This window comes from Hemicordylus capensis, chromosome 2 (assembly GCF_027244095.1).
Source record: "Hemicordylus capensis ecotype Gifberg chromosome 2, rHemCap1.1.pri, whole genome shotgun sequence".
Lineage (NCBI taxonomy): Eukaryota > Metazoa > Chordata > Lepidosauria > Squamata > Cordylidae > Hemicordylus > Hemicordylus capensis.
Window position 1 is genome coordinate 198,304,407 of NC_069658.1, and position 12,198 is coordinate 198,316,604.

General features: G+C 47.1%; 1 pseudogene; it reads right to left on the reverse strand.

The window, feature by feature from the left end:
- Positions 1 to 289: 289 nt before the first annotated feature.
- LOC128344533 (zinc finger protein 420-like) lies at positions 290 to 9,977 on the reverse strand (annotated as a pseudogene).
- Positions 9,978 to 12,198: the final 2,221 nt, after the last annotated feature.

Sequence of the window (12,198 nt, forward strand, 5' to 3'; positions counted from 1 at the left end):
TTTCAAGGTCTGGATAAAAACCACTGATGTTTTCTGCTCCCTTGATGGGTGCCACTGGCTTCAAACATGTCCCCCGCCCCCGAGTGGTAGTGGCTCAATTCTTGCAGCTCTTTGCAATCCCAAGTCCATTGTGGCTGGGGATGGCGGGAGTCTCCATCCAACCACATCGGGGGTGTGGGGTGTGGTGGGAATCCAAGGCTAGGAACCCCGGCTCTAGCAGAGGGTGGGAGGGAGGGGGGCCTTGAGAGAGGCATTCATGGCGGCGGCAGCACCTGTCTTCCAGACGGGGCAGGTTTTAAGACTTGTATTATGAAAAAAGAAATGAAAAATGCATTATGCATACATGCAGCCAATTTCAGAATACAGCAGCAAAGATAAGCAAAAAGAAATGTTGTAAGACTAATTGATGAAGGGTATGTTTTGTTTTGTTTTGATATAGAAAGAAATAAGAAGGAATTATCTGGTACCTAAACAAAAAAAGAGCTACCCTCTATTGCATTCTTAACATTATTAATAACAAACTTGCAGCACGCACCTGGTGCTAGGTGGAGGCAGCTGTTCCCAGAGTGGGTCATTCCCTGGCTGTTCCTCACATTTTGGGCACCATAGGGGCCCATGGGGCTGGCTGGGAAATCGTGTGGGCCATCTGAGATGTGTAGTGTCCCTGTGTGCCTTCCCAACATCCCCACATGCCTTCTCAGCTGGCCCTGTGGACTCTGGTTCCATTAGGAGAGGTTTATTATGAAACCAGGCACGGGCAGCAACCAGAGGAGCGAGCACTGCCATGAGCATACCCCATCTGCCTGCCAGCCTCCTCTCTCTTGCCTGCCCTGTCCCAATACAGCATGCCATCCCTCCACTCCCCGGGAGTGTGCTCTGCACAGGGGCTGCCCAGCATGGGAAGTGTAGTAGCTTCTCAGTCCCCACTCCTCTTTCAGAACTGGAGGAGAAGAGAGTGGTGGCTAGTGAGTCCCTGCACCATTCTCCTTGACTACATCTTCTGGAAGAATTGAGATGGAAGCTCTTTCTATGTTACAAACACGTATATCATTTCCTGTGTGAATTATTTCATGCTGTGTAAGATGGGAGCTATGACTGAAGCTCTTTCCACACTTTTTTTGTAGGGCTTCTCTCCTTTGTGAATTCTGCAATGTTTTTTAAGACTTGAGCTGTGACTAAAGCTCTTTCCACACTCCAAGCATCTAAATGGTTTCTCTCCTGTGTGAATTCTTTGATGTGTCTTAAGAGTTGAGCTCCGATTGAAGCTCTTTCCACACTCCAAGCATCTAAATGGTTTCTCTCCTGTGTGAATTCTTTGATGTCCAACTAGCTGTGAGTTCTGATTGACGCTCTTTCCACACTCCAAGCATCTAAATCATTTCTCTACTGTGTGAATTCTTTGATATTTTCTAAGAACTGAGCTACGATTGAAGCTCTAAGCATCTAAATGGTTTCTCTCCTGTGTGAATTCTTTGATGTGTCCTAAGAGTTGAGCTCTGATTGAAGCTCTTTCCACACTCCAAGCATCTAAATGGTTTCTCTCCTGTGTGAATTCTTTGATGACCAATTAGCTGCCAGTTCTGATTGAAGCTCTTTCCACACTCCAAGCATCTAAAAGGTTTCTTTCCTGTGTGAATTCTTTGATGTGTCCTAAGAGTTGAGCTCCCATTGAAGCTCTTTCCACATGCCAAGCATCTAAATAGTTTCTCTACTGTGTGAATTATTTGATGTTTTCTAAGATTTGAGCTACGATCGAAGCTCTTTCCACACTCCAAACATCTAAATGGTTTCTCTCCTGTGTGAATTGTTTGATGTCCAATTAGCTGTGAGTTCTGACTGAAGCTCTTTCCACACTCCAAGCATCTAAATGGTTTCTCTCCTGTGTGAATTCTTTGATGTCCAATTAGCTGTGAGTTCTGATTGAAGCTCTTTCCACACTCCAAGCATCTAAATGGTTTCTCTCCTGTGTGAATTCTTTGATGGGTCCTAAGAGTTGAGCTCTGTTTGAAGCTCTTTCTACACTCCAAGCATCTAAATCATTTCTCTACTGTGTGAATTCTTTGATGTTTTCTAAGAACTGAGCTACGATTGAAGCTCCAAGCATCTAAATGGTTTCTCTCCTGTGTGAAATCTTTGATGTCTAATAAGATGTGAGTTTTGACTAAAACTCTTTCCACACTCCAAGCATCTAAATGGTTTCTCTCCTGTGTGAAATCTTTGATGTCTAATAAGATGTGAGTTTTGACTAAAACTCTTTCCACACTCCAAGCATCTAAATGGTTTCTCTCCTGTGTGAATTCTTTGATGTGTCCTAAGAGTTGAGCTCCGATTGAAGCTCTTTCCACATGCCAAGCATCTAAATAGTTTCTCTACTGTGTGAATTATTTGATGTTTTCTAAGATTTGAGCTACGATCGAAGCTCTTTCCACACTCCAAACATCTAAATGGTTTCTCTCCTGTGTGAATTGTTTGATGTCCAATTAGCTGTGAGTTCTGACTGAAGCTCTTTCCACACTCCAAGCATCTAAATGGTTTCTCTCCTGTGTGAATTCTTTGATGGGTCCTAAGAGTTGAGCTCTGTTTGAAGCTCTTTCTACACTCCAAGCATCTAAATCATTTCTCTACTGTGTGAATTCTTTGATGTTCTCTAAGAACTGAGCTACGATTGAAGCTCCAAGCATCTAAATGGTTTCTCTCCTGTGTGAAATCTTTGATGTCTAATAAGCTGTGAGTTCTGACTGAAGCTCTTTCCACACTCCAAACATCTAAATGGTTTCTCTCCTGTGTGAATTGTTTGGTGTCTAATAAGATGTGAGTTCTGACTGAAGCTCTTTCCACACTCCAAGCATCTAAATAGTTTCTCTCCTGTGTGAATTCTTTGATGTGTCCTAAGAGTTGAGCTCCGTTTGAAGCTCTTTCCACACTCCAAGCATCTAAATGGTTTCTCTCCTGTGTGAATTCTTTGATGTCTAATAAGATGTGAGTTTCGACTAAAACTCTTTCCACACTCCAAGCATCTAAATGGTTTCTCTCCTGTGTGAATTCTTTGATGTCCAATAAGCTGTGAGTTCTGACTGAAGCTCTTTCCACACTCCAAGCATCTAAATGGTTTCTCTCCTGTGTGAATTCTTTGATGTCTAATAAGATGTGAGTTTTGACTAAAACTCTTTTCACACTCCAAGCATCTAAATGGTTTCTCTCCTGTGTGAATTATTTGATGTCTAATAAGCTGTTTGTTCTGACTGAAGCTCTTTCCACATTCCAAGCATCTAAATGGTTTCTCTCCTGTGTGAATTCTTTGATGTCCAATAAGCTGTGAGTTCTGACTGAAGCTCTTTCCACACTCCAAGCATCTAAATGGTTTCTCTCCTGTGTGAATTCTTTGATGTGTCCTAAGAGTTGAGCTCTGTTTGAAGCTCTTTCCACACTCCAAGCATCTAAATGGTTTCTCTCCTGTGTGAATTCTTTGATGTCCAATAAGCTGAGAGTTCTGATTGAAGTTCTTTCCACACTCCAAGCATCTAAATGGTTTCTCTCCTATGTGAATTCTTTGATGTCTAATAAGAGTTGAGCTCAAAGGGAAGCTCTTTCCACACTCCAAGCATCTAAATGGTTTCTCTCCTGTGTGAATTCTTTGATGTCTAATAAGCTGCAAGTTCTGACTGAAGGTCTTCCTACATTCCAAACACTTAAACAGTTTCTGCTCCCCTCTCTTCATCCTCCAGTGACATTTCATCCATGATTTATAACTGATGCTTTTCTCACATGACAGAGGCTTCCTCCTTTCCTTCCACTTCCCTATTTCTTCTTGGGTTGGTGTTTCTTGGCAGTCACAAGCATGAACAGGAGAAGATGCATTTTTCCTTTCCTGGTTTACTTTTTTTGTTTTTCTCTGTTGTCTTGTGTTTTTACATCTTGCTCTTTCTATTAATGATCCACATGCTTCTCCTTCAGTCTTGCTTTTCCACACATTACCTGCTGAGAGAGAGAGAGAGAGAGAGAGAGAGAGAGAGAGAGAGAGAGAGAGAAGTCTAGTATAGAGTGCAGGGGGGAAACTGTCAAATCAAGCAATAATGACAAAATGGAATTCAGAACAGGAAGTAAATCCTGAAACCCATCTTCAGTGACTGACATTAAATGAAGTCTGTTGGGGTGTAGAAAAGTGAACTATGGAAACTCAGGTTTAGCTTCCCATCTAGCCGTGAAATTGAATGGGTTGCCTTCTACAGTTCCTGTGTCTCAGCCAACTGTACTGGGCAAGATTGTTTCCCAGCAGTGTTGTCTCTAATTTTGTTCACCTGTGTGTGGAATGAGTTTTGTTCTGGGTGGCAGTATCTAGGCAGCGTGTGCACACATGTATTCAGAGTGGGGCCTTCATGTTTCAAGCTGAGTGGATCTAACGTTAACTGAGCAGACATTGAAAAATGTGTGAACATGTGCACATCTTAAAGGGAACAGGGTTTCCAATCCTCTAACAGGGATTCCCAGATGTTGTTCACCACAACTCAGCATCCCCAGCTGCAGTGGCCTTTGGCTGGGAATTGTGGGGGTTGTAAGCAACAACATCTGGGAATTCCTCACCTCTCCTTCTTGCTATGGCCTATGACCAGGCAAAAACAGCTATCAAACAGAAGATAACGGACACAGAATGCCAAACAGCCCTAGGAAGGGCTCCAAACCGCCTTGTTTCGGAAAGGCTTAGATACTCTGCCTCCTCTGTTGCATACCTCACATGGTTGATAATCCCAAACCACAGGAGAGCCTTCACCCTAGCTCGACACCATGCTCTCTCCTCTGCTGTACTAGAAGGCAGATATAGAAAGACTCCAACTGCAGAAAGACTATGCCCCTGCAACACTGGGCAGGTCAAAACCATGGCGTATGTCCTCCTCTCCTTTCCCAGAGAAACCACATTTTGCCTCTACTTCTTAAGTACCCTGGTTCTCCTAGCCAATTTTACACCTTGTTGCTGCTCTCAGATGAAGAACCTGCCATCATGTACAACACTGCCAAGTTCGGCGTGGCAGCGTGCAGAATTCACTGGGTCCTGATCGCCACCAGGCCTTGCCCAGAGGGATCGCAGCACGCAGCTATGCAGCCTCGCTACAACACTACATGGATTTCCAGACAGACTACAGCTTTAGCTCAATCACAGTCCCATACAGTGGCTTAGCAAGCTTACTGGTGGCTAGGGGACAAAGGGCAGCTAGGAGGCCACCCCACCCTTTTCCATCGTGTGCACAAAGCTTGTGCACACCCCAAACCACGCCCCTGCATCTGACTGACAGCAGAAGCAAGGGGGGGGGGCAATTATCTGCTGTACAGTGCTCACATTGGGGGACCCTCCCCCCTACTGCTCCCTCCACCACCTCCTCCCTGCCAGCATGGTCAGGCTCTTTGGGTGGGTGCCGCTTCAGCCACTTTGCAGCCAGCCCAGCAGCCCACTCCCCGGGTGCTGATTGCCCGCGACCACTCTGCAGTAGCCAGCCTGCCTGCCGCTGCTGTAGCTCTGCACGGCGGAGCCCAGCACTGTCACCTGCCAGGCAGGAACAACCACTGCTAGTTCTTCCTGCCGAACCCACCCAATATCACCACCAACATGAAAACCGGGTGGGTTTCTTGGCATTGGCCCTGCCCCTTGCATCTGACCTCAGACCCGGGGACAGGACCAATGCCTGGGAGAGCGTCCCTCCCTCTTCCAGAGAGCTGGGTGCGGGAAGGAGCAAGGTAGCACCCTGAGCAAGGGAGAGCCTTGTGGGATCCCCCTGGGCCTGGGGACACTTGTCCCCCCTTGTTCAATGGATGCTTTTAACTGCAGATTATTTATTATTTAATTGCAGTGGTCAGTTTTTAGCTCTTATAGTTTATACTCATAGAAAGGTATAAAAGTATCAAATTATATCTGTGCCTTTATCATTTTAATAGCCCTACATTTTTATTATAATTTGTATGACCATAATTTAAAAATTATAATTAATGACCACAGCTTTGCAACTTTCATGATGATGCAGTTTTTATAGCTTCACAGCTTTATTACGACATAGGTCTTATACCTTGCAGGTGTAGTTTTATAATTTTACAGTTTGCTATTTGCTTTTATGCAATTATGACATGTACCTTTTCTGTCTTGTTCTTATGCTGGTCCGTAATAAAGAGGATTGACTGATTGATAAGGAAAGAAGCAGCAGCAATTTCTGGAGGAAAAGGGAGCCTTACCCAGAGAAGCCACATTCTGTCTATTCTCCTCCACGACTTCTCTGTGCAGAGCTCTTTGGTCTGCATCCAGCAGAGCCCACTCCTCCTCAGTGAAATGCACGGCCACCTCCTTAAAGGACACAGGACTCTGAAACAAGAACATATTTGACTCACTGGTAAGAAAACAGTCTGCCCCCCCACCCATGTAAGCAAATCTCTGGGGAGAATTAAGATGGAGCAGCTAAGAGTTCTCTGGTAGGATTCAAGCCCTCACAGCCCTCCTGGTGGACAGATTCCAGAGAAGCCAAGATTATTTCAGGCTCAGAAAAAGACACCCTGGTTGTTCCCCTCCACATGATCCCTCTTCTACCTGTTCTGGTTGTGTAGAAGCTGTTTCTCCATCCACAAACAGGAGCCATGACCTTTCCAACACCTCCAGTGGTGTTCCATGAACTAAGAGAGACAAAAGCGATCAGAGTTAATCGTAGAGCCATAAAACGTTACAAGGCCCTTTGAGCTCCTCTAATTCAACCCCTTGCTCACCGAATGGAATTGCTACTGTTTCCCTGATGGATGACTGTCCAGATAGCTTATCCCAATACATTCAATATCAATTCTTGTTGAGGAAGGAAAATATCACCCCACTCCCAATGACTTCTGGGCAGAACTAGAGGTACTGTCTTGGACATGTACATTTTTAACTTGTTGGATGACATGACAGGGAGTGACACGTCCGTGGGATCAGAGTTGCGTCAAGGCAGGGAGTCTCCAGCGTAACTGCCCCGCAGGCTTAATGGGTAGAGCAGCACATGGGGAATGAGATCTTGAAGTGATGTTTGCTTCTATCCCTTCCCTGCAAAAGCAATGATCCCTTGGACATATCTGTCTGTACTGTGCAGCCCTCATCGACATATTACTGGCAGTGAACAGCACTTTTGCGAGGAGAGGAGAGGAGCAAAAATTACTTCCCAGTCTCCTTTCCCTGGTGCTGCTCTGCCCATCAAGCCTGCAGGGCAACTACTCTCAAAGCTCGCTGCTCCAACGAAGCTCTGATCAGGTTGATGGACCACTGCCCACCCCATCAACTGTTGACTCTAAAGAGATCTCCAGCTTTGTGCGGGATAGACTAGAGACAAACGCCCCCCCTCCCCCAACAGACCCGGGAAAACAAAGAAGTAGCCCTTTTTAGGAACATGGGAGAAAGGGGGACCCAGCAGATGTGTGATCCATTGTTCCTTACCCAATGAGGTGGCATCTGCATGATCCTCCTGAGAGATCCCCCCATGTAGCAGCTTCAGTCTGGCATCTGATAGAGCCCTCTCTGCCTCTGAAAAAGCAGTGGGAACTTCTCCTAACTGCCCCTGCCCCTGAAACACCAACAAAAATCCCAGGCAGGGAATGGGAAGGCAGGGTTTAGAAAAGGCAGCGACAGGGGCAGGTGTGTGTGCGTGTGCAGCGACAAGGGCTAGGATACTTCCACCTTCAAGGGCTTTGAGAGAAATCGGGACAAATTAAGCACATTTATCCTTGCTTATATTATTCTCCATTTCAGTAAGCAGACTTAACCATTAATTAGCATTACTTCTTTCTGGTATTAGTGATAGTTTGAGCTTTTGCAGAAAGGTGCAATATCATTTTTTTAAAAAAATTATTTAAAAAATTATACCTCGCCCCTCCAGTGCACTACTGCTCGGGGCAGCTCACAACAATAAGATAGACACAGATACAATAAAAGTAATAAAATTAACTCTCTTTTTCTTAGTCAGATTAAAAACCACAATCATTATTAGGTTCAAATTGAAACTGAAAATTAAAAAAAGCTAAAGAACCTACCAGATATAACAAAATTATAATGGAGCATTAAAAAGCCTCATTTAAAAGGTGCATTTTAAGATGTTTTTTAAAAACTGTGAGGGAGGGAGCATGGCAAAGCTCTTCAGGGAGGGTGTTCCAAAGCTGAGGGGCCACAACCGAAAAGTACCTGACTCTAGTCCCTGCCAACCAGATCTTTGTTAGTGGCAAGGTCATGAGCAGGGCCTGAGATGATGAGCGGAGAGCCCTGGCAGAATCATAAGGGTGAATGCAGTCCAACAGGTACCCCAGCCCCAAGTCGTGTAGGGCTTTAAAGATCAATACCAGCACCTTGAATCTAGCCCGGAAGCGGACCAGTAGCCAATGAAGCTGACGCAGAATGGGTATAATACTCGTGAAGCGACTTGCACCCACGAGCATCCTTGCGGCAGCATTCTGAACCCGCTAGAGCTTCCGAACAGTCTTCAAGGGTAGCCCCACACAGACCACATTGCAGGAGTCCAATCAGGATGTTACCAATGCCTGAGTGACTGAGGTCAGGTCTGACTTCTCCAAGTAGGGTCACTGCTGGCGAACCAACCATAGTTGGTAAAAGGTGCTTCTGCACACCACCGCCACCTGCACCTCCAAGGGCAGTGTTGGGTCCAGAAGCACCCCCAAGCTGCGGACTTTGTCATTCAGAGGGAATGTGACCCCTTCCAAGACCAAATTTACCTCATTACTTGGATTATCAGTTCCACCAACCCAGAGCACTTCCGTCTTATCTGGATTGAGTTTCAGCTTGTTTGTCCCCATCCAGTCCAGAACAGCCTCCAAGCCCCAGTTCAGAGCATCCACCGCCTCCCTGGCTGCCATCAGCATATTGATGGCACCGCAGTCCACCTATGGATATATCCTAATATACATGATGAAGAGAACTAATTTAATCTTCCACCAGTGCTCTCACCTGCTGCTCTTTCTGCTTCTTGTCCTCTTCCTGGCTCAGGAGGAAACCTTCTGCCAGGGCCACTGCCTGCGAACTAGTTTCTGCTCCACATTCTCTCACCCAGCTCTTCATCTTTGGGGGCAGAATGGCCAGAAACTGCTCTAGGATCACAAGGTCCATGATCCGGTTTTTTGTATGTTGCTCTGGTTTGAGCCACTGACAGCAAAGGTGGTGGAGTTGGCTGTACACCTGTCGGGGCCCTTCAACCTCCTGATAGTGGAACTGCCTGAGGCGCTGGCGGTGTACATCTGAAGTGAGCGTGTCCCCATGCAGGATTGCTTGCAGAGTCCTTCCCCATAATTCCTCACCGCTCCCAGCCTTGATGATCTCTGGGCCACCTGAGTCTTCCATTTCCATCTCCAATTCCATGCTCCAAAGGCAGCCTCCAAGAAGCCCAATGTTGTTTTACCAACAGACTTGTCCTTTTGGCAGGAACTGCTGTAATGGGTGGGGCCACTGAGTTCTGCAAAGACAAAACTTTGTTCTGTGACCCCTCAAGTCATAGAGGTGTTTTATTAAGGAAAAGGGGTTATTTTGGGGCTCCTGACAGAGACTTTCTCCTACAGGAAAAAAGACAAACATCCAAAGGGCACCTGAAGAATGGATGGAGGTTCCTTCATTTGCCAGTCACAGACCAATGCAGCGCCCCTCCCTGAAAAGGCTGGCTTTGTGTCCCCCGCGCCCCACAGCAGCCTTCTCTCCCCCACCACGCCTCTTTCCTCCCTAAATACTCCAGCCAGATCTGCTTCCTCCTCGAGGGACCACCGTCTTTCGTATTAGAGCCCCTCAAAGCTATTTATGGCAAGCGGCTTGAAAACTGGCTCCAGTCTCCTCAAACCCTCCTTCTTTTGCAAACAGAAGGGGGAAAGCGTGTATTGGCTTGGGAAGAACTACAGAGGCCACCTCCCGACGAGCAGAGGTGGCGGGGGGGCTGGCTGGCGACTTTCTTTCCCCCTTCTCCCCACTCACTTCCCGGGTTTTTATTTCCCACCTCCTCCTCCTCCTCCTCCCTTGATTCCTTGGCCCTTATCTCCCTCCCTCCCCCCGAGACGACTCCCCTGCAAATAATCGCACCGAGGGGCGCCCCCGCTCCCGGAACCCACTTTCCCACTCCCAGGGAAGGGGGCGGGGCAGGAAGGTCACCATTCCCTTTGCCCTCTCTAGGATTCGCCTCTCTCTCGCCTCCTTCACTCTGAGAGCTGGCGTCTCAGTCGAGAGTCCAAGGGGCGCTTCTTCTCTTCTTTGCCCTACAGAAGACGAAAACTGTTCACGTCGCTAAAGGGCGTTTTAATTCTCAATGCATGCCAGGACTATGACACTGGATTGAAACCCCACCGCCGCGCCCTTGCACCAAGGTTCATGCGTCTTTAGCGGTTTACATGCAACACGGATACAGCTTTCCCCCACGGAAGCACTAGCATGGACTTTGCCTGTTGAATTCCTGCCTGTCACCTAGGTCCTCCTGGTTCTATCCTGGGGTGCATTGGTGGCACACACTCCAGATCCTCAGCCCAAGCAAATGCCCCATACCCTATTTTCATCTTCAACATCGGGGTGCTCAAACTCTGGTGAAAGAGGGGGAGATCCTCTCCCCACTGCCGCACAATGGGTTCAGGACCCAAAATCTCTGGCTTCTCTCAGGGACAAGACACTTCTTGAGGGACTGTCACATATCCTTGATTGCTTTGTGCTTGTGGCAGTGATGCCTTGAGAGATTTATGATTATATGTATTTATATTTTTATTTGAAAAGTATGAAATTGCTGCAAGGCTCAAACTGGCAGCAACCTAGTGGGAGGAAACAGCCACCGCCTGCAAATCTGACTGCTGTGACGCTTTGTCTGCATTGTAGTGTGGTTTCCGATCCACAATGGGCACAAGCAGAGCATTGTGTGTTTGTGTGCGGAGTGGTCAGGGCAGTTCAAAACCTTTTGCTGCTTGAAGTGATGGACAGTATGACTGCCTGAAGTGATGAACATTTGCAGGCCAGTGCTCAGCATTCCTGGGTCATGCTACTGAGGAGGCCAGGGGCATAGCTAGGGGAGAGTGGGCTTGTGTTTGACCCTCTCAAAGTGAGGGAAATGATGAAGAAAATAGGGAGGGGTGGAGCTGGGGGGCCCTTAGGAGCTTGGGGACTGGGTTCTTTGAACCCATTCGCTCAATTTTAGCTACACCCCTGACTGAGGCAGTGGATGTAAGCACTCTCAGATTATGTCATCAACCCAGGCAGTGGTGGACAGACGAGCAAGGGAGCAGATTTCCCCTCTAAACATTTGAGTCGTTTCTTCCTCATTTTACCGAACTCCTACTCCAAAGTGTTACTTTTGAGCTCCCTCAACTGTTTTTCTTCTCTCCAGCTTTTCAACAGCATTTCTCTCTCCCACCCCCAATCTTAAAAAGTGCTATGCTGTCCCTGCAAAACATTTTTCTCCCCTCAAAGCGTCTTTCCCTATTACCTCAAAGAAATGAAGTTAGGAAGGAATTACTCCTCCAGCGTTCTCTTTGTCTGCAGCCCTGGTGGCAGGGGCATTAACCTTAGTTCACATCTGTTGGGGTTTGTGATTATTTAGCAAAGCACCAAGGAAGCTACCGCTCCAGTTGCAAAGTGCAGAGTGTAGTTGCAGCTATTTAAGTAACAAGCATGGAGATCACTGTTGAGTCTAAACTACATTGATTTATTGGTGAAGTACATTTGGGATAGGAAAGACCTATCCTATCTATCAGCTACATAATGAATAGGTAGGGAGAGATGTTTCCATCTTCTCTCTAGGAGGAAAGGAAGAGGACTGACTCACTACCGGAAGTCCCTGAGGAGTCAAGGCAGGGGTCATAGAGTAGAGGCAAGCAGGGACAGGAAAGGAGGCCCTCACTAACTACCTCTACTCACAATGCCCCTAGTGGTCATTAAGATAGCTGGTGCAAAAGATTAGGGATGTGCACAGAACCAGTGTGGGCCAGTTTGAAGGCGGCGGAGGCGGGGTGTGTGTGTGTTAAGGATGGGGAGGGTGCACTCCCCCCCATCCTTTGTGCTTCCCCCACCGGTGCTCACACAAAAACCGGTCCGGTGGGGCGGCAGCATACTTCCCTGCCGCCCCATCCTCTCCTTGGATTCGAAGTGACCAGAAGTAGCCCATGTACATGCACACACGCCGATGTGCACATGCACATGGACTACTTCTGGTTACTTCCAGTCCAAACAGAGGACAG